At 41.3% G+C, this 22,684-nt stretch overlaps 1 protein-coding gene across 6 annotated transcripts in view; it reads right to left on the reverse strand.

The window, feature by feature from the left end:
* The window catches only part of LNX1 (ligand of numb-protein X 1), a 188,131-nt gene that overhangs the window by 146,862 nt on the left and 18,585 nt on the right, over positions 1-22,684 (reverse strand). The gene's annotated exons all lie outside the window — the stretch shown is intronic.

The raw sequence follows: 22,684 nt of genomic DNA on the forward strand, positions 1-22,684 counted from the left end.
CATACTAAAATATGTATGTAAAAGGAGAAATGGACAGAAATGCCATATTTTTGGATGAGAGGACTCAATGCCATAAAAATATTCCCTCAAATTGTGTATGTATTTCACTAAAACTCACAGCAAGGTGGGTATTTTGGTTTGTTAGGCTTTGGCAATTAAATAAGATGATTTTATCGTTTCTAGAAAAAAAATGAAATACTGAAGAAAAGGTAGGTAATTTTAGAAAAGTAAGCATGGGGCGGAGACGTCCTCACCAGTTATCAGAACTCTCTAGCAGGCCATTGTATTCAGATAAGTACCTTATTTGATCCCAATTTTATTGTATATCTAAAGGTACAAACAGATGAGTAAAATGCACCAGTAAACATAGAAGGTAAAGCAAAGCTCTTGCAAGAAGAATCTAGATTATATGCACTATATTGTGCAGGAAAACTTTCCGGATCCAAACTGAGAAGTCAATGCTATGAGAGAAAAGGCAGGCATATTTAACTCTAAAATTATAACTTTAAGGCAAAGCTATTGTAAAAATATCATCAACCATGGTAGGTTTCAAGAAATACATATTGCATAGATAGTTTATTTCACTTTTATAATATACAAATATTTACTGTAATTTGACAAGAGGAATGAGAACAAACAAGTAGGAAAATGGGCAAAGTATATGAATGGGCAACTCGTTGAAAAGCAAATCCAATGGCTAAGAAACACGGAAAGATGTTCAAGTTCACCCAAAGTGAGGGGAATGCAAATCAACGATGAGATGACTTCCCTGGTGGCTCAGACGGTAAAGCGTCTGTCTAAAATTCGGGAGACCTGGGTTCAATCCCTGGGTCAGGAAGACCCCCTGGAGAAGGAAATGGCAATCCACTCCAGTACTATTGCCTGGAAAATCCCATGGACAGAGGAGCCTGGTAGGCTACAGTTCATGGGGTCGCAAAGAGTTGGACATGACTGAGCATCACTTTCACTTATCATTTTGTACCTACCAGATTTTCTAAAACTTAAAAGATCTGAAGCACTTCTTGCTGGCAGGGTTGTAGGAAAGAGATCACTTTCATAGTCAGAATGAGAAATGCTATAGCCTCTTGGGGAAGCGGTACCGCAATACCTACTAAAATTTAAAATACACATACTTTACAGGCCAGCAATATTCTTCCTGGGAAACACTCCAATAGATGTAGTTGCTACAACCTAAGGATTTATATAAAGTGTTTTTTTGGAAGGGGAGGATTGTTTTAGTTCTTTTTTGCAAATTGTCTCTGAAAGCTACAATGTTTCTGGCAACAGGAGAGTGATTGAATAAACTATAGGGGAGCCCTGTGGTTGAACAACAGGGCTATCAAAAAGAACGACACAGAGTTCTGCTAGTTGACAGGAAGTTTCAGAAAGTATTATTGACTGAATAAAGCACAATGCAGGAAAAATAAGGGTAATATTTTTCTGTTTTTGTCAAACAATTATCAAAAGTGCATGTGTGTGTAGGCATACATTTTATATGACTATACAGTCATCAGCGAAAGTAGGAAAGATACATATTAGATTATTAATATCGGTTATCTGTGTAGGTGGGTGGGTTGGGAATTGATATATTTGCATGTCAGAGAAGAGGAAGCACCAAGTCTATAAAAAGGAAAACAAGCAAAAAGACCACCCACACACCCACACACCTATGTTTAAACTGATCTCATACATGCATTTGTGAAAATACATGAATGTGTTTTGTTCAGACATAAAGACCTCACCCAGCCAGTTTGAAGGATTCTGTCTCCCTTAAAACTTCTTCCTTTCTAGGAACACTGGTTGTTCCATTTGTACCCCTGCACCGACACAGTCCTCAGGAAAGAATTTCTGCTTCTGGGATTCCCATTCTTAATCCAAAGACTTATGAAATGCACCCCGCTCTAGTATTCTTGCCTGGAAAATCCCATGGACAATGGACCTGATGGGCTACAGTCCATGGCATCACAAACAGTCAGACATGACTGAGCAACTAACACACCCCTCTCGGCATAGTGTCTCATCTCAGAAACAGCACTCAGAAAGGCTCCAACATCCTTCTGGAAATGCATATCCTTTGGGGTTTCTACCTCTGTTGCTTTTTGTCTGTACTTCCTTCTGTGAAGTGACTCCTAGGTTAACCTTTGTAACTAAAGCAAATACACGATTTGGGGCTACTTCTCTAGGAGTGTCAGGCCATGGTTCTCTCCCCACAACAGAGAAGCAGAAGGTGAAGGTTCTAGAAAATGACCAGTTTCTCTTTAAATCAGAAGTCCAAGAACTTTAAAGATTGTCTAAATTGTGAACTTCAGCATCAAATATGAGGTAAAATACCAGAAGACAAGAAAACGAACTGGAGCTACTATTAGTCAGCCTACGCTGTTGACTGCCCCCTGGGTGTGTACAGAACGTTTACTAGTTTTACATTCCGTGCTCCCATCTGTTCACCTCCCTCCGCCTCCTCATGGTGGAGCAATTTCCTTCACTTCAAAGGAAGCTCCAGGTGCAGGGAGGACCCCAGGCTGTGGCCACGCCTCCGAATCTGGCTCCTCTTCTTAATGAAACATGTCCTCTCTTCATCTTATCCCAAGTTGACTTCTGGAGCTATTCCTCAATGCATTCATCTGCTTTTGAACTCTGAGAGTGAGGAAGAAGTGTAGTTTTCTTTTTTCCTCAAGTCATTGACCCTAACTTTGTCATGACATTTCAAACTGATGAACTGCAGAAATGGGAGGGATAATTACACATGCCACTGAAGAGAACATGACACGAGTTAAAGAGAGGTGAATGGGCTGTGGGAGGTTAGTCTTAGGCCTTTAACTTTTGGGGTGGTTTGTTATGCAGCAGTTAACTGATGCTGTGTCCAACCCCTTTGCAATATAATATGCTTCTCCCAATGAGAATTAGGGACCATGTCCCCACCCCCTTGAATCAACCTGCTGAGGCCTCAGGATGTTGTGGGAGTTCCAGAGCTTAGGCACTGAGGGGCTTGGCAGCCTCCACTCTTACCCTCCTGGGACCCTGAGATGGCCATGCTGTTAAGAAGCTCAGGCAAGTCTACTGGTGAATGAGAGGCCTTTGGAAGAGAACAGAGGCTCTCACCAATGGGCAGCACCAACTCCCTGATGTGGGAGTCAGGCCATCTCAGTCCTGGAAGCTGAAGGCAGGCTCACGAGTGATCTCAGGCAAAATCCAGAGTGGGAGAGCTCAGCCAACTCCCAGAATTATGAGAAATAACAGAGGATTGTCGGTTTAGTCACTGAGTTTGAAGCAGTTTATCATAACAGCAATAGTGATGAAGATAGATGCATGGATATTTTAACTGAGTGTCTATCTTTTCTTTCTCTTTTTCTAGTGTTCTGTGTATAATGGGGCTCCTTTTAAATATTTTCCCTTAGAAATGTTGGAAAATACATTCTCTTCATGGATACAAATAACTCCTAAGTGCCATGCATTTAAAAGTTCCTTAGAGACAGAAGATTCTAAAGGCAGGCAGTACATCTTACGTGTCTGCTCTTCAGTATCCCGTACCCAGAACAGCACCATATGACCCATGGATGGTCAGCATTTGTTGACCAAATTAAGTGTCTCGTGAGACACCTGTTGCTGCTTTCATCTCATTTTCTTAGTGTTTGCATGTGTCACTGAACAAATGGTGACTTGCGGTTGATTTGGCTTACCTGGACAGCCCGGCAGATGATCCCTTGTTGCTTCACTTTTCCACATAGAAAGTTCTCACAGTTGCCAGTCTGGAAGAAGTGAGCCTGTCTCCATTTGGTGGAGGAACTTATGTCATTGGACTAGAGTGTTCTGACTATGGGCTTCCCTGGGAGCTTAGTTGGTAAAGAATCTGCCTGCAATGCAGGAGACCCAGGTTCAATCCCTGGTTGAGGAAGATCCCTCGGAGAAGGAAATGGCAATCCACTCCAGTATTCTTGCCTGGGAAATCCTATGGATAGAGGAGCCTGGTGGGCTTATGGTCCATGGGGTCACAAAGGGTTGGACATGACTCTGACTATAGTTACTGGTGGCAGGAGCAGCAGCTAAACTTTATTGGCACTTATCAATATATCAGTCATCACACTATTCACTTTACATAAATTAGCTAATTGAGTCAATTAGTTCATTATTATTTCCATAAGGCAACTGAGGCACAGATGCACTAATTTATCTGCTCAAGCTAGCACAGTTACATGGTAAAGTCTTAGCTTTCCTGTTTTTAGCAAACATTCTGGCTTTTTGTAGCTAAAATGGTTACAGCAGAAAGGTTTAAACTAAAGAATATTAAACATAGTAATTTATAAAAGTTATCTAACAAGAAATAACCTATAAATGACAATCCCCAAAGCTTTAAATATCACTGTACTTCTCATTAGTCAAGAACAAGTATTACTGACAGCATTACGGCAGTTGTACACACAAAGTTTTAAAACATATAAACTAATACAAAAAATAGCATTATATGGGAACCTGGCTTTAAGGGTATTTACACTATTTTGAAGTGACCAGCCTTATAAAATGAAATGACCAGAGAATAAGACAAGATACAATTTAAAAAAGAGCAACGCATTTCTGAGACCTCACCTCTTGTAGGGAAGAATCTGAGTCATATTTCAAAGCTCCCTGTTTCCATGAAGCAAAACCACAGCTTTCGTGTTTGGAAGTTACAGCACTAAAAGATGGCCCAATAGGCCGGACTAACCTGTGTTAGCAACTAGAATAATCTCCAGAAAAGAAAATTTACTTTGGGATTTAAGATGATCAAAACTGATTACTTTTCAAGAGGCTTAGAAACCCAAAGCTGTAAACACAGCTGGGGAAATACTTGAATGTGGGTCCATAAAAACTCCAGTGAATAATCCATCCTTCTGCCTCATGACGTGGACACTACACCACATACATGAGCCTATGGGGAAGCAGTAAATATTTTTATACAACCGTGTTTGTGAAGAGAGGAGAAAAATGTATAGACATGCCCACCCACATCTTTGATGTGTGTAAATATCTTTCTTGTTTTATTTAAGTAAAGGCTAAGGATTACATTCAGTCCAGCAAGTAAATTGTAGCACGGGAATATTATAACCAAACTTATAAAAATTGGATTTATCTTCTCAAAATTTAGAGTGCCAATAGGATTATTTTTATTGGATGAAAAATCACTGTTTTACTATTTTTTGACCAAAAGTTAATAGAACTGGGGCCAGTTTTCTCTATATAGGATAATTTGAACCTTTCTGTCCCCAGGAGGATAAACATCTATTAGTATATATTAACAATGAATATCTCTGGTAGTATGATTAGAAGTGTTGGCTATTTACTTCTCTTTGATTTTTGTTGTTTTATAAATTTTTCAAAAGAGCATATATTGTTGTTTTCAAAAGAGCATTTATAATAAAAAATTACAATTTTTAAAAGCAATCAACCTACTTAACTTACTGATAGACATTCCTGCAATATTTAAATAATTTGCTCTTAACTACTTTGCCTACCAAATAAATCCTTGTCTTCAGTTTATTTAAAAGCAATTTTCCCTTTCCAAAGAATTCTTATAATCAGTTTTCACTGGTATATAGAAATTTATATCTAGGCTAAGAAAACTTTGACATAGGACTTGAGCCTTGAAAAAAAATTAACTGTGAAGAGGAAAGAAATTATGCCTTAAAAATTTCTTTTTCAGATGACTTGCTGTGTAGTTCATTAACAAGAGACACAAAAAGTACTTTCTAAAATAATAATGGTCCAGAACCTTGCTCTTTGAGATAACAAGGCTCTGTTTTTGCAGGTGGCCTTCTACTCAAAGAACAAAAACTGGAAGCATCCATTGAATTGCCCTGTTGACACGTGTTGAGTCATGCTGATGGAACAGAGCTAATCAAGTCCTGGGTACAAAGCCCTTTATGTAAAGAAAAAGGACCAGCTTCAGATTCAGTAACCCCAGATGCAAATACTTTCATGTGTCTCGACAAAGCCTCGAACCCAGTGAGGAGGACCTTAGAGGCAGATCAGGCGAATCGAAGGATCATGAGCCACAAATGAGAGCCACCTACAGAATTTTAGATTTTCTAGTGGCCACATTTTACAAGGTAAAAACAAACAGGTAAGTTAATTTTACCATTATATTTTATTTAACTAAATGTATCCAAAATAGAATCATTTCAATTTTAAAAATGTACTTTCAATTGCAGTGTGCATTTCACACTTATAGCACAGCTCACTTTGGACTAGCCACATTTCAAGCGTTCAAGAGCCACATGTAACCAGTGGCTATCTTATGGGACATTGCCACTCTAGGATGAAAATGTTTTTCTCACCAAGTAGGACTATAGCGTCTTAAATAATTTTTTATATTGAGATATAATTTACACACTGAAATTCATCCTTTTAAAAGCATACAGTCCAATGCTGTTTATTATTATCACAAGACTGTTTGTTACCACTCTTTATCACCACTAACTCCAGAACATTTTCATCATTCCCCAAAGTACTTCCATGCCATTATCAGTCACTCCCCATTCCCCTCTTTTCCCAGCCCCAACAAAGCATTCTGTCTCCATGGACTTGCCTCTTTTGGACATTTTATATAAATGGACTCATTTATACAATATATGTGGCCTTTTGTATCAGACTTCTTTCACTTAGCATAATGTTATCAAAGCTTTATCCATGTTGTAGCACGTATCAGAAACTTCACTCCTTTTTAAGGTTGACTGCTCTTCCCTTGTATGGATATATACTACATTTTCTTTAACTACATATTCATCAATTGATGGGACTTTGGGTTCTTTCCACATTTTAGCTACTATGAACAATACTATTATGAACATGTAAAAGTTTTTGTGAGATCATATGTTTTCAATTCTACCTGCTGCTGCTAAGTTGCTTCAGTCATGTCCGACTCTGTGCGACCCTATAGACGGCAGCCCACCAGGCTCCCCCATCCCTGGGATTCTCCAGGCAAGAACACTGGAGTGGGTTGCCATTTCCTTCTCCAATGCATGAAAGTGAAAAGTGAAAGTGAAGTCGCTCAGTTGTGTCTGACTCTTAGCGACCCCATGGACTGCAGCCTACCAGGTTCCTCCATCCACGGGATTTTCCAGGCAACAGTACTGGAGTGGGGTGCCGTCACCTTCTCCGTCAATTCTACCTAGGAATGAAATTTCTGGGTCAAATCATTACACTGTGTTAAACAATTTAAGGAACAGCCAAACTGTTTTCCAAAGTGTTTGAACCATTTTACATTCCCACCAGCAGTGCATGAAGGTTCCAATTTCATCAATGTGTGTTATTATCCACTTTCTTATTATAGGGCTTCCCTGGTAGCTCAGATGGTAAAGAATCCACCTGTAGTGCAGGAGACCCAGTTTGATCCCAGCGTCAGAAGATCCTCTGGAGAAGGGAATGGCTACCCACTCCAGTATTCTTGCCTGGAGAATTCCATGGACAGAGGAGCCTGGTGGGCTACAGTCCATGGGTTGCAAAGAGTCAGACATGACTGAGAGACTAATATTTTCACTTTTTTTTTTATTATAGCCATCATGATGAGTGTGAAGTATAAATCTTTTTAACAAATGTGGGGTTAGCTAATGTTTTACAGATTAAAAATTTGAAAACTGTGCTTACAAAAATGCAACAGGAGCTATTGTATTTCTACAGATTTCAAAGAAGAGGGGTAAAACTCACATTTGGCAAGTTTACTTTAACGTGAAAGTATTAGTCACTAAGTCATGTCCGACTCTTTGTGACCCATGGACTGTAACCCACCAGGCTCCTCTGTCCATGGGGATTCTCCAGGCAAGAATATTGGAGTGGGTTGCCATGCCCTCCTCCAGGGGATCTTCCCGACCCAGGGATTGAACCTGGGTCTCCTGCATTACAGTCGGATTCTTTACCTTCTGAGCCATCAGGGAAGCACATTTTAGCTTTGCTAAGAAGCTGTTTTATTCTCTCTGAGCCATCAGCAAGTGACGTGAGTTCTTTTAGCAATGACAATTAATATCTGTGATTCCTGAGTGTTTTATATATATTATATACATATATATTAGCTCAATGAATCCTCACATTGGTCCTAGGGGGTAGGTGCTAGAATTACCATCTTCATTTTATGGATGAGTACTCTGAAGCCTGAAGATGTTAACTAATTGCTCAAGATTCCACGGCTTAGGGGCCATGCTTTTAAGGCAGTAATTTGCTTTATCTCATTTGTTAGTACAACTTGTAGGAAGTAATGCGTGATCTCCTCTAGACCAGTGGTTCTCAAAATGTGGTCCCCAGACCGACTGCGTCTGCATCACATGTGAGTATGTTAGAAGTACAAACTCTTGGGCTCTAGTCCAAAATTACTGCATCACAAACTCTGAGGGTGGGATCCAGCAATTTCTGACTTAACAAGCCTTCTGTCATTTTGATGCATGTGAATATTTGAAAATCACTGATCTAAAGCAAGAATGTCATAGGATCACAGTTTATAAATAAACCCCTATGAGTCAGATACAGTGGCAGGAGTTTGATGATTTCTATCTGAGCCTTCAATACTGAAAAAGACATTACTGTCCTTCCAGGGTTTAGAATCAAGTGAATTTGATAGAAGGGTAGTTCAGTGTTACCTTATAGTACAGCTGGTTCTAAATTAAGGTATGCACATGATGCTCCTCCCAGGGAAGAGTGAGAAAGCTTCCTGGGGGAAATACCTTATTGGGCTTCCAATAAACTTAGAAAGCCATCAGTTTGAGGTTCTTCAAATATTTTGGTTACTCCTGTTACTTTCAGGAGAGAATCCAAATTCTATAGCATGACTTTTAAAACACTTTACTAACCAGCTCCTACTTCTGTTCCCACCTCATCTCCGCTATAGCCTCTGCTACTCAAAGGGGGCACAGAGCATACTGACATCGCCTGGGAACTCCTTAGCAATGCAGAGTTTCAGAGCTCACTCCTGACTACAGAATCAGAATCTGCATTTGAGCAAGAACCTCAGGTGATTTGCATGTATAATAAAGTTTCAAAAGTACAGCTCTAGCTAGTGGGAAGGACCAAGCCATTCTCCTGCTGCTGCTGCTGAGTCGCTTCAGTCGTGTCTGACTGCACGATCCTATAGATGGCAACCCACCAGGCTCCCCTGTCCCTGGGATTCTCCAGGGAAGAACACTGGAGTGGGTTGCCGTTTCCTTCTCCAATGCATGAAAGTGAAAAGTGAAAGGGGAGTCGCTCAGTCGTGTCTGACTCCTAGCGACCCCATGGACTGCAGCCTACTAGGCTCCTCTGTCCATGAGATTTTCCAGGCAAGAGTACCGGAGTGGGTCGCCATTGCCTTCTCCGAAGCCATTCTCCTAAACTGTCCAATTATATCCTGTGTAACGCCCTCTGTCCGGAATATCCTTCCGTCCTTTGGCTCTTCTGACCCACAGAGAAATTGGACATCATTCTATGACAGCACCAGACTGCAGTTGTTTATTTATCTGTTTGTCTTTAGTACTAGTCTGAGAGTTTGTCAAGATCAGGGAGCTCATTTTATTTTTCTCTGTAATTTGCAGAGATTCAGGCCATACTGGCCTCATTGGACATAATGGGTGCAGACAGAAAGTTAGAACAACAGGGGACTGGGAAGTGGCCAGGGGTTAATCCAATTCCTACTTTTGAAAAGATCACATTATGAGTTCTCATTCTACTTTGATTTCCCAGATCCCACCTCAAAAGACAGAGGCCACGACATGACAGGAAATGAGCACAGGGTTAAGAGCTGGGCTCTGAATGCGATGCTGATCTGGGGTGAATCACTGTGGTCCTTTCCTTTCCTCTTCTCGGGCTCTGTCCCTTCATTAATAAGTGAGGGAGTTGGGCTCAGAAACCCCCTCAGTCTTCCCCCACCCCACCATAGATCACTTTAAACATTTAAGTTCTAATATTTCTGAGATATTTATGCCATCTAATGCAAGTGACTTTGGGAAATGCAGGTTTTATTTAAACAGGCCTCTGGAGGGTAATCAGTTTTCAAAATCTCTTTCATAGGTGAGTTATACTAAGTTATATGCTTTCGCTATTTCCTCAGACGTTTTCTTAAATCACGGCTTATTGTATTTTAAGTTTTTCATGAAAAGGAATCTATTGAATGGAACCTGCTTCAGAAAGACCTAGGCGTATTGCAAGCCAGGAAGAGTGGATTTTGATCAAGAAAGTTGGCATTTGCAATAGACCCAACTTTGTTCTGAGTGACTAAGTTCCTTAGAAAACCGGCTAACGCCTCAACGAGTGTGTCGATTGGAAAATACTGACAATTTTCAGAACGCTGGCCTTGCATGTTAATGGCCCGGTGTTGCAGGAGGGAACAGTGAGGCACTGTTGCCGCACACTGGGCCGGTCTCACCCACGGAGACCGCCAACCTGGCCGGCCTGGGCAGACTGGGGCTCCCCTTGTCTCTCCACTGCTCCCCCACCCAAGGGCTGGCAAGGGACCATTATCTCTCATCCTGACATCTGAAGAGAGAATCTGAATGCCAGGAAGGAAGTTTTCCAAGTCGGTATAAAAACAAAATCCTCTTATTACAACAGGATACAGTAAGAAAACACAGAAGGATGCTCATGAGAAGGAACAGGTTTAAAAGTGTAAATGAAAAATTTCTGAGAAAACCAAATACCTCTAGCACAGCAGCTTCTTGCATTTGCTGGGTAAAAAACAGCATTGCTGGAGAAATGAGTGATCGAGTGGCTGTCACATATGTTGCCAGAAAGATCCCTCAGCCTTGTCTATGTTATAGGGCTTTAAAAATCTAATTTAACTTGAAATCAGCAGCATTTTCTTTGGCAATTTCATTTGTCTTAGAAGTAAACTATTATTCTCTGGGAGGGGAGTTTTCATGAGTTTTGCCTAGAAGTGAATATGGTTGTACAATAAAGATGGAAAGAGTGTGTCCTTTCATTAGCCAGAGATTAAGGGACACGGTGTATGGTGGTATTTAGTCTTAAAAAGCTTTAATAATTTATCCAAACTTAGGGCTGAAAGAGATTTCAAAATGGTGTGCTGACGTCACGACTCAGGATCCACCATTCTAGACAGAGCACCCAATGCTGCATACATCATATGGCAAGAAGATGTCCAGCTCAGCCACTGTGAATGCTTGACTTAAACAAGGGCTAGCTTCATCTCCATTACACCAGAGGGTGGAAGGGGCAGAGGTCTGACTCCATAGAACATGAATAAAATATCATTTCAACCCACTGAATTCTCAACTGAAGTAACACGGGTGTGTTTCATTCCTGCTAGAGCTATAGAGAATGTATAATTATCCAGACATGTATGTGTAGTCCTCCTTAGAGTCCTCACATACACAGTCTGATGAGGTAGGTCTACTTTGTTCCCATTTTATAGACAAGCGAACTGAAGCCCTGTGGCGTTACAATGTTCCCATGCTTGCTCAGCTAATGAGTAGCCAAGCCAGAATCTAAACCCAGTTTTATTTCCACCTGGAGTACAAGTTATACATTTTGAACCTCTTTCATAATAGTTTAAATGACAGTCTTGCATTGAAAGGTCTATCTGTAGATAGTTACTCATCAAAGGAATATAGGTTTTCCTGATTTCCCAGTTACTTCAGTAACCTATGCTCTTAACTCTGCCCTCTCCTCTTCCCTCTAAGAACTGGGCTCTCCTGTTCTCCTTTCCTTCAGAACCTTCAGGCTCATCTTCCTACTGGCTGTCTCCTCTCAACACATTTATATTCCAGTTACCTTTATGCTGAATAATTCTTGACTCTTTTGTACCTTTTAATAATTATCCTAGTTCTGTCCTTTCCTCAACAAGTAGGCTCTTTTGCTTCAACTTCATGGCCCTCACAACACGCCCCCTCCCTCCTGCCCCCCCCACCCCCCGCCAACTCTGCTGAAGCTGCGTCCTCACGGCCACTCATGATCTTCAAGGCCTGCAGGCCTTCCCTGGCTCTCCTTCACCTTGACCTTTCTGCAGCCTCTGGCCCTGCAGACCATCCACTGCTTGGAATCCTGTCTGTGCACATTAGACACACAAAAATTTATTAAATGATTGGTTAAAAATATATTCAAAGATTTTAAAAATTCTTAAATACAATGTGCATATGGTTAAAGATCAGAAAAAAATTTTTATACATAAACATTCATCTATATTTTTAAAGAATTCATAAGAAAATGATTCTAGTTAAGGAAACTGCCCAACATTTCAGTAACAGCCCTCTTTTATAGAGTATATAAAGTATAAATTCAATTTTTTAAAAACAGATTTATATGTTTTTGATTACTACTTTTAAAATTATAGGTATGTAATATATAAAAATTTAACTAAAAATGGATTATTAGCATGGTGACTATAGTTAATAATACTGTACAGTATATTTGATAATTCTTAATGGAGTACATTATGAAAGTTCTTATTACAAGAAAAATATTTTTGTAACTATGTGTGGTGATAGATATTAACTAAACCTAATGGTAGTCATTTTGTAATATGTGTAAATCATGTGATACATATAAAATGAATACAATGTTTTATGTCAATGACATTTCAAATTTTAAAAAGGATCATTGGTTTAAATGCAAGAGTGAAAATTAAAACTCTTAGAAGAAAATATAAAAGTCAATCTTCATGATTTGAAGATTGATTTAAGTAATGGTTTCTTAGAAATAAGAAAAAAACATAAGAAAGCATAAGAAAAAACAACAAAAGAAGAAATAAATTGGCCTTCATCAAAATTAAACATATTTTTGCTCCAAAGGACACCATCAAGAAAACAAAAAAAATGAACCCATGGAACATAAGAAGATATTTGAAAATCATATATAAGATAAAGAACTTGTCTTCAGAATATATTAATATAAAGAACTCTCCAGGCTTACCTCAATTTCTGTGCTTGAGCAATAAAATAGAAACAATTTTAAAAGAACCTTTACAACTCAACAACAAAAAGACAAGCAGGCCAGTTGAAAACTGGGCAAATGACTTAAATAGACATTTCTCTTAAATGACTTAAATAGACATTTGTATTGACCATACAAATGGTCAATAAGTACCTGGAAAGATGTTCAACATCACAAATTATTAGGGAAATACAAATCAAAATCATGAGATACCACTTCACACCCACTAGGGTTATCTGAAATAAAAAAGACAGGACAAATATTGGCCTACAAGGAGATATCACTTTCTTTCCATCAGATTGGTTATTATTTAAACAAAAGAAAGAAAACAAAGAATGAAAATAATGAGTCAGGCCAGGATGTGAAGAAATTCATTCATTATTGTTCATTACTGATGAGAATGTGAAATTGTACAGTATGGTAGTTCCTCAAAAAAAATTAAACATTGAACTACCACATGATTCAGAAATTCCACTTTTGGATACATATCCAAAAGAATTTAAATCAGGGACTCAAACAGATATTTCTACACCCATGTTTAGAGAAGCATTATTCAGAATAGCAAAAGAGTGGAAGCAATTCAAGTTCCATCAATGGATGAATGGATAAAGAAAATGTGGTATGTACATACAAAGAAATATTAATCAACCTTAAAAAGGAAAGAAATTCTGACTCATGCTATGACATAGATAAATCTTGAAAACATACTGCTACATGGAACAGGCCAGTCACAAAGGCCAAATACTGTATGATTTTACTCATATAAGGCACCCAGAGTAGTCACATTCATAGACACAGAATGTAAAGTGGTAGTTTGCAAGGGGCTTAAGGAGAGGGGAATGGAAAGTTATAGTTTAATGGGTACAGATTTTCAGGTTGAGTAGATGAGAAAGTTCTGGAGATGGATGGTGGTGATTGTTATACAAGAAGTGAATGTATTTAATGCCACAGTACACCTTAAACTTGGCAAAAACAAAGCAAAACCAATCAAGCAAATTAAAAAAAAACCATTGATAAGGATATAGAGAAATTGGAAGCCTCATACACTGCTGAGATAGTAAAATAGTACAGCCACTTTTGAGTTCTGTAGTTCCTCAAAATGTTAAACAGAGATAACATATTATCCAGCAATTCCACTCCTATATAATATATATCCCTAAGAACATTTAAAATATATATCCATATAAAATATGTACACAAATGTTCATAGCAGTGTTCTTCATAATAGCCATAAAATGGAAACCGCTCAAACTTCCATGAACTGATGAATGGGTACAGAAAATAGGATATATCCATATGTGCACTCAGATACTCAGTCGTGCTCGACTCTTTGCCACCCCATGGACCATAGCCCGCCAAGCTTCTCTGTCTGTGGGATTCTTCTGGCAGGAATACTGGCATGGGCTGCCTTCAGGGTATCTTCCTGACCCAGGGATCAAACCTGCATCTCTTCTGTCTCCTGCATTGGCAGGTGGGTTCTTTACCACCAGCACCACCTGAGAAGCCCTGCTATGCATATAATAGAATATTATTCACTAATAAAAAGGAATGAAGTGCTGATACATGCTACAACACAGATGAATCTTGAAAACATTACACTAAGTGACAGAAGCTTGACTCAAAAGGACAGATATCATATGATTCACTTAAAAGAAACGTCCAGAATAAGCAAGTCCATAGAGATAGAAAATAGATCAGAAGTTTTTAGGGACTGAGCAGAGCAGGGAATGGAGAGGCTCTGTGACTGGGTCTAGATTGCATTTTGGGGTGATGAAGATGTTCTGAAATTTGATAGTGTTGATGCTAGTCAAAAAGCATTTCTTTACACTCTTTTCACCATAAATAGACACAGCAAGGAAGGGAAATAAGCTCTTCTCTAGCCTTTTTGTGATCCAAAAAAAAAAAAAAGCTCCAGGGTTTCTCAGGGGCTTCAGAAAAGAGCTTTATAATCATAAAACTGAAAGAGTATTAATTTTACCTTTGAAACCTAATAAAAAGCATGACATAGGCCCACCTTTGCCAAGATTCTGAAATGGAAGTGGAGATGGGAATATGGCAAGAGATCTGGAGGACTGGGCCTTCATTCCTCACACATTACGGACAAACCACAACATGGAATGAGTGCCAAGGACCCCAGGCCAGCTTGCACAGGAGCAGCACGCGGGGCGCCAACTGCTCCAACATGTCTCCCTCTTGTCCCCTCGACCTCATGTGTCCCCAGGGCCTTAATGGGGCTGCATCACAGGACAGTTCAAGCTGTTGCCCAGCCTCTGTCTCCTGGGCCAGTTATGTCTTCAGGGAGAAGGAAAACTTAGCTAGTGTAATGAGACTCTCCTAGATGGCGTGAAGAGACTTGGTTTAGAGTTACGGATTACCTATGGGCTGCCCCATCCTCTCAACTCTTAATCACAGTCCTTGAAGGTACAATGTGGTCCTCAGAATGTATTCATCACCCTTCTCAGTTCTCATTAACATTTACAAGGAAAGCTGAATCAAGGTGTGTTAAACTGATTCTAACAGAGTTGAGCAATCTTGTTGAAAGCTTAATTTGCTGCCAAATAACTTGGGTTGACACACATCTCTTCCATGAGAATTCCTACCGATGGCAAGTTTTTATGTTGAAAGGAATTCACTTGCAAACAACTCATTCCAAAAAATGCGATTTTTTTTTTTTTTTAACTTGGAATTGATGTTCCTTTGACTCCAATAGGGATTTCCCTGGTGGCTCAGATGGTAAAAGCATCTGCCTACAATGCAGGAGACCTGGGTTTGATCCCTGGGTTGGGAAGATCCCCTGGAGAAGGAAATGGCAGCCCACTCCAGTATTGTTGCCTGGAAAATCCCATGGACAAAGGAGCCTGGCAGGCTGCAGTCCATAGGGTTGCAAAGGGTTGGACACAACTGAGCAACTTCACTTTCACTTCACTGACTCCAATAAAATGAAATAATCCCAGACTAGATTCTCTCAACCTAAAGAAGATTTAAATATTAAAGAAATCAAATAATTGTTGAGTGTATGGAAGCAAAGTAATTGGTGGCTCTTTTTTAAATGTGGTAAAGGGTCAAGCAGGCTTGAGTTAGCACACCTCTGGAAGACAGATACCATAATCTGCTCAGATGTAACATGGATGCTGCTCTGAGCAACATGGATGGACTTGGAGGGCATTAGGCTAAGTGAAATAAGTCAGAGAAACACAAATACCATATGATATCACTTATTTGTGGAATCTCAAAACTACAACCAAAACAAGTGACTATGACAAAAAAGAAGCAGACTCGCAGATACAGAGAACAAACTAGTGGTTGCCAATGGGACTGGGGAGGGCAGTAGAGGGGTAGAGTAGTTGGAGATACAACTACTGCATGTCTAATAGGCTCAAGGATATATTGTATAACACAGGGAATATAGCCAATATCTTACAATTTACAAATGGAAAGTAACCTTTCAAATTGTATAATTTTTTTTAATTTAAGAAATTTAAAAAACTTTTAAATTAAAATTTATTTTTTAAAAAATGTAATACTCTGAGCCGACCTAGAGCCTGTTAAAGCCTCCACTGCCATTGCTGGCCCTCTGAAGTATCCAGACATGGTTTTTAAGGAGCCTGCACCTTCCTTTGGAGAAGGCAATGGCACCCCACTCCAGTACTCTTGCCTGGAAAATCCCATGGATGGAGGAGCCTGGTGGGCTGCAGTCCATGGGGTCGCAAAGAGTTGGACACGACTGAGTGACTTCACTTTCACTTTTCACTTTCATGCATTGGAGAAGGAAATGGCAACCCACTCCAGTGTTCTTGCCTGGAGAATCCTAGGGACGGGGGAGCCTGGTGGGCTGCCGTCTATGGGGTCGCACAGAGTCGGACACGATTGAAGCAACTTAGCAGCACCTTCCTTATTAGCCAGTCCTTCTTTGTACTTCTTATGGGAGGATTCCAGGTGGGGGCCCAATGGGAGTGTTCAGCTCTGGATCAAGTGGACCTGGGATTTACCTAATTCCAACTTCACAAGTCTCTGAGGGAAACTGCATTTAGGAAGCAACTAAAAGAGAAGACGTGGGTGCTGTTCACAGCACTCCAACCTGAAGGCATTTTTCTTTAACGCCTTTTCTCATTTTCAAGTGGGAGTGAAAATTAAATTCACTGGGAACAGAATCATCTCCAGGATTTTCATTAGGGAAAGTGTGGAGGCAGCCATTTGGTTGTGAGGAGGGGGCAAGTAAAGACTTCTTGAAGCTGAGTGCATGTGACAAGTGCACAGGTTTTGAATGCTTGTGGGCTGATGAGGGGCTACTTGAGATGGGCAGGGCAGGGAAGCCCCTACCCCCCGTGTCTCCAGCCATTCCTCAGTGCATCCACAAACACAAGACTGGAAGCTGCCCCTCGATGGGGGGTGGGGGCAGAATGATGGCCACAAAGTTCTTGCCACCAAGAAACAGACCAGTATCACACCATCCAGCAAAGGGGCAGGGTTTCAGCGCTAAGAACTCTCTCTAGCTCTTTCTGACCTGTGTTGACCCATCCTTTCAAATGTGGCCAAGGCAATGTCTGGTGGCTCAGGTGGTAAAGAATCTGCCAGCAATGCAAAAGAGTCGGGTTCGATCCCTGGGTCAGGAAGATCCCCTGGAGAAGGTAATGGCTACCTATTCCAGTATTCTTGCCTGGAAAATCCCATGGACAGAGGAGCCTGGCGGACTACAGTCCATGGGGATCACAAAGGGTTGGACGTGACCGAGCGACTAACAATTTTTTTCAAGGCAGTGCCAAAGTGTGGCTTCACTCTTGGACCTGGAAAGGAGTGTGCCTTCCAAATGGCCCATCTGTACACAGGCTGCAGCCCAGTTCAAGGGTGCTCTGAACCAAAGGCAAAGCCATTTGTAATAGAACTGAACCAGAGGTCAGGGACAGGCTCAGACCTGGGAGGTGGAAAAAAGACACCCACTCCTGAAATCTGCTCAGTCTTTGAGGGTGATCAGGGTGGTGGTGGTAAGTTTGTGCCTCTTTCCAGCAGACCTCAGTGGGGCAATATTGAGACCAACACCCCTGGCTTGGGGGGATCCTTTTGTTTTACATGACACAGACACTATGGTCTGATTTTTTTAAAATGAATGATACAATGTTGCACAAAGGGGGGAAAAACAAGAACCTCTCCATGTATCCACAATAGAGCATAAATAACTGTTTTTCTCCTTAGGACAAAACATTATCCTAGAGAAAAGCCAAAATCTACACAATGTACTGATTCTGATTTTTTCTATTATGTTTCATTGGTTGGTGGCAGGGGGCGGGTACCTTCAATCATCTTTGGAAGTATGAGCATTTTTCCACAAAAATTATTTCTTGGTTAAAAAAAAAATAAAGAAATGTAATATTACTGTGTGAGTTTTCTCTTGACCTGAGCTATGTAGTATTTCAGGAATTCTTGCTTAGAACAGAGGCTTTTAAATTAATAGCGACGCAAGTCATTAAAACATCTTGTCACTCAGAACAGGATGCTTACACAACCAATCGTTATTATTTGTAGGTTCCATACTTGTGGATTCTCCTAGTTACTAAAATGTATTTGTAATCCCAGATTCAATGCCTGTGATACTTTCACAGTCATCCATGGAAGCACTCAGACACAGTTGCCTTCTTTTACCAGCTTTCATAGTATAAACATGTTTTTTTCATGATCTGTTTAATGCTACATTTTTTTTGTTTTTTACATTTCTGTGCAGTTTTGTGCATTTTTGCCAATTCATGCAAAGCCATTCCAGGAAAGGCAATGAGGGGAATTAGGTGAGAACTTTGCAATAAGTCTCCACTGGATAGAAGTATATAATCTTATGGATCGGGTCAATATGGAGAAGTGTGTGTGTGTGTGTGTGTGTGTGTGTGTGTGTGTGTGTTAAAGAGACGGGGAGAGAAAGAGAGATGGGTGGGGAAGGAGGGCCGAGGGCTGTGTGAGGGAGGGAGACCCTTGGAAAGAATTTCAGTATCCAGTGGCTGGTTTTCATGGGTGAAGGATCGAGAGTTTGGTGGATAATACAGGAGCCTGAGCCGTCTTGATCAGGTAAATTGATTCTGGGCCTGATCTCAGGCACAAAGATCCATCACTTGGGGGGATCCTCCTGTGGACTTCTGGTAGAAAACTACTACCAGAAAGCTCTCCAGCAAGACCTGAAGACACATAAAGATTCCTGAAAAATCTGGTTTTACTGTGTGTGTGTGTGTGCGTGTGTGTGTGTGCACGCATGTGCGCACGCATTTGTGGCTCAGTTGTGTCTGACTCTTTGTGACCCCATGGACTGGAGCCTGCCAGACTCCTCTGTCCATGGAATTTTCCAGGCAAGAATACTGGAGTGGGTATTTGCCATTTCCTTCTCCAGGTTTTACTTTGCATTTGATAGGAAATGTAATCAAACGGGCTATTGGCTGTTGAATTAAGCGTCTCTCCTTTCACCTCTGTTGCAATTGTCCTCAGAGTCCTCTTTTCATTAGCACTCTGATCCCAACACAGTTCCAAACCTCCTATCCTGACATGCTTCTCTGTGGCACAATTCAAAAATCCCCCAACTTTCCACCTTGGCTGCACATTTGAAGCATCTGGGGAGCTTTCAAAAACCCTGATGTCAGACCCCCACTTAAGATCAATCAAATCAGAATTTCTGGGGGATGGGACCTAAGCATGGGTAATTTTTTCAATGCCCTGGTGATTCTAATTTGGCCCCAGGTGACTGAAGTATGTCTGATATAGTGATTCTCAATCTTGGCTGCATTAGAATCACTCTGGTACTTAAATCTCAAGTGAATCAATTCAAAACCCCCTTGAAGGTAGAGAAAGCCTGGGCATTTGGTGTATATTTTTTAAAGTCCTTGAGAATCCTTGGTTTAGTGAGATGCCATAGTAATCATATGTTTGAAATAAAATCTGCTAGAGAAAAGCAAGATAGAGAGTGGAGAAAGAGTTGGTAATAAATATGAATGTGGTAAAATATTTGAAAGTAATACACATATGAATGTAGTGAAAGTGAGACCAGCCATTGGTTACCTTCAAAGAGCCTGGTCCTCTGATTCTTCTAATCCATTGAACTGTCACCTGGGAGGGGAGGCAGGTGGGTCATTGAGGGGAGCAGGGGATTTGAGGGGGGGACAGACCTAGGGCTGCATTATCACAGGAACTGCTGCTGCTGCTAAGTTGCTTCAGTCGTGTCCGACTCTGTGCAATTCCATGGACTGCAGCCCACCAGGCTCCCCCATCCCTGGGATTCTCCAGGCAAGAACACTGGAGTGGGTTGCCATTTCCTTCCCCAATACATGAAAGTGAAAAGTGAAAGTGAAGTCACTCAGTCGTGTCTGACTTAGCGACCCCATGGACTGCAGCCTACCAGGCTCCTCTGTCCATGGGGTTTTCCAGGCAAGAGTACTGGAGTGGGGTGCCATTGCCTTCTCCGATCACAGGAACTACCCCAGTGTAAATCTTGTTACCCACAGTTTGGCTGTTCAGTGGTCAGGCCTTTGGAACTGACATCAACACTTTGCACGGGTCTTTAGTGACCACTAGCGTGGTGGTTTCTTCTTTTCAGGGCTTCTCCTAAATAGATGCTCCCCTGAGATGTTACCCCCCCCCCCAGTGTTCCCCACTCAGGCCAGGTGGGACGGTCCACAGACAATGACTGAGTAGCTGGGGTGCCTCTTGCCTCAAGGTGGGATGAATTCTGAAGGGTGATCCATGTGCTCTGTCTGATCAGGCTAAAGCTAGACTCACTGTGGCTCTATCCTTGCTTACAGGTTCCCTGCCCCATCCTGCTTCCCTCATTCCCCTTCTCCTGAGAGCCCTTCCTCAAGACATTCTTTGTATAAAAATCCTTGACTCAGGCTCCACTTCTGTAGATAATTTGTAGGACAAGTAATGATTAGATAGTTATGTGGGTGATGGGGAGGGTGGGGCAGAAAGAATATGAACTTCAGAGTCAGATATGTCTGGATTCACCCCCAATGTCAGCACTTCTTAGTTGCACGAATCCATCAAATTACCTAGAAGCTATGATACTCTTTTTCCTTATCAATAAAATGTGGGATGGCCACGCATCCCTTGCCAGGATGTTGTGATGATATTAAAGGCAGCAAGAGGATGGACGTGAAATTCCATGGCACATAGTAGGGATCCAGTAATGTTAATTTCCCTTGCCTCCTAGAACCTTCCTGCCACCTCCCTCCAAACTTGGTTCTCCACTGATGTCTTTGGTGCCCCTGCGCTATGATTTTCTTAGTCCCTCCATTCTCTTTCTTCTCTTCTATATTATCCTTTTACTATCTCCTTTCCCCAGGGTTCCTCACCTCACTTTTTTATAGTGCTTTTCACTTCTTCCAGCCATGACAGACTAACAAAGATATACAGTAATATCCAGAAACACAGATCCTTGTTCTGTGGGCCATGGCCAGGGAAGCAGCAGTGAAGTGATCAGTTTTTGCCAGTTCAGCAGAATTAGGTTCAGTTCAGTTCTGTAAACAAGACTCAGGGGGTTGATTTGTGGCTCTTTCTGAGATAGTGTTTAGCCAGGAAAGGATATGTTATTTTCCTTGTGAGATGAAAATAAGGCCATTAAAAACCAATTACTCTAGCACTGGACATAAAGAACCCTCATCAACATCAGACTTCAACTTCTGGGCCAAACAGTGGAGCAGAAGGGAGCTGATCACCACAGTCAGGACCTGAGACAAGAGTTTACTGGCTCAGCCACAAACTAGCTGTGGGACTGGGGAGATTACATAACCTCCTTGGAGTCTAGTTTCTCCATCACCAGGAAGGCTCTATAGCAGAATATGTGCCAGCTACTTCACTAGGGACCTCCTAGAATTCATAAAATGTTTTGGGAGGGAAACACTGGAACCCTGTGCAGAAACCAACTGAGAACAATGTATATTGTTACAAATATTCTTGTTAATAATGCTATGAAACCATTGCAATTCAACTCTGTGGGACATGAAGTATATCATGTTTGTCACGATCACATGCTCCACTGAAGAGGGAGGGAAATCTGCAAGTCACACATTAGCTTTGGTTCAATTGGTATTAACCCAATACCAGCTGCTCAAGTGGATTTTTATAATAATTATTACCATAAGTTTAATGGAACAGCTGGAGCTAATTAATATTTTGTATCTGCCCAGCTCCTTTTTTTCTCCTCCTTCTGGCAGTGGCATTCCTTTTCCTCTGGAGAGCTCTGTCTCCAATCCCCAGTCCTAGTGGGGCTGTGATCGTGGTGGCTTGTTGCCCGGCTGACTCACCCCATCCCCTACAGGAAGGATGGGCATGCGACCCAGCCTCCATTGACAACAGTCCTCTTCTCCCTGGTCACAGGCATTGGTCCAAGGGGTGGCCGGCTCATCAAGTGAATCAGAATCCTTCTCCAGTATCTTGGAATAAGAGTTAGAAGGGTAGTATCCCCCACCTTTTTGAACACAAGCTGTTAGGATGAAGCCCACCATCCATTTTTCCTGTCACAGGGGGTGGGGGTGGAGAGAATGCTACCAATACACTCAGAAACCAAAGTGTTACAAATACAGAGGCCAGATGTGGAGAGAGAAGAAAATGCTGACACTGCTTGAGCCAGAACTCCTCTCTGGACTGCCTGGTTACGTGAGCTAATGAAATCTCTCTTCTTCTTTAGTCAGAATTGAGGTTATAGGTAGGCTGTAGTCCATGGGGTCGCGAAGAGTTGGACACAACTGAGCGACTTCACTTTCACTTTTCACTTTCATGCATTGGAGAAGGAAATGGCAACCCACTCCAGTGTTCTTGCCTGGAGAATCCCAGGGACGGGGGA

Source organism: Bubalus kerabau, chromosome 7, assembly GCF_029407905.1.
Source record: "Bubalus kerabau isolate K-KA32 ecotype Philippines breed swamp buffalo chromosome 7, PCC_UOA_SB_1v2, whole genome shotgun sequence".
NCBI lineage: Eukaryota > Metazoa > Chordata > Mammalia > Artiodactyla > Bovidae > Bubalus > Bubalus kerabau.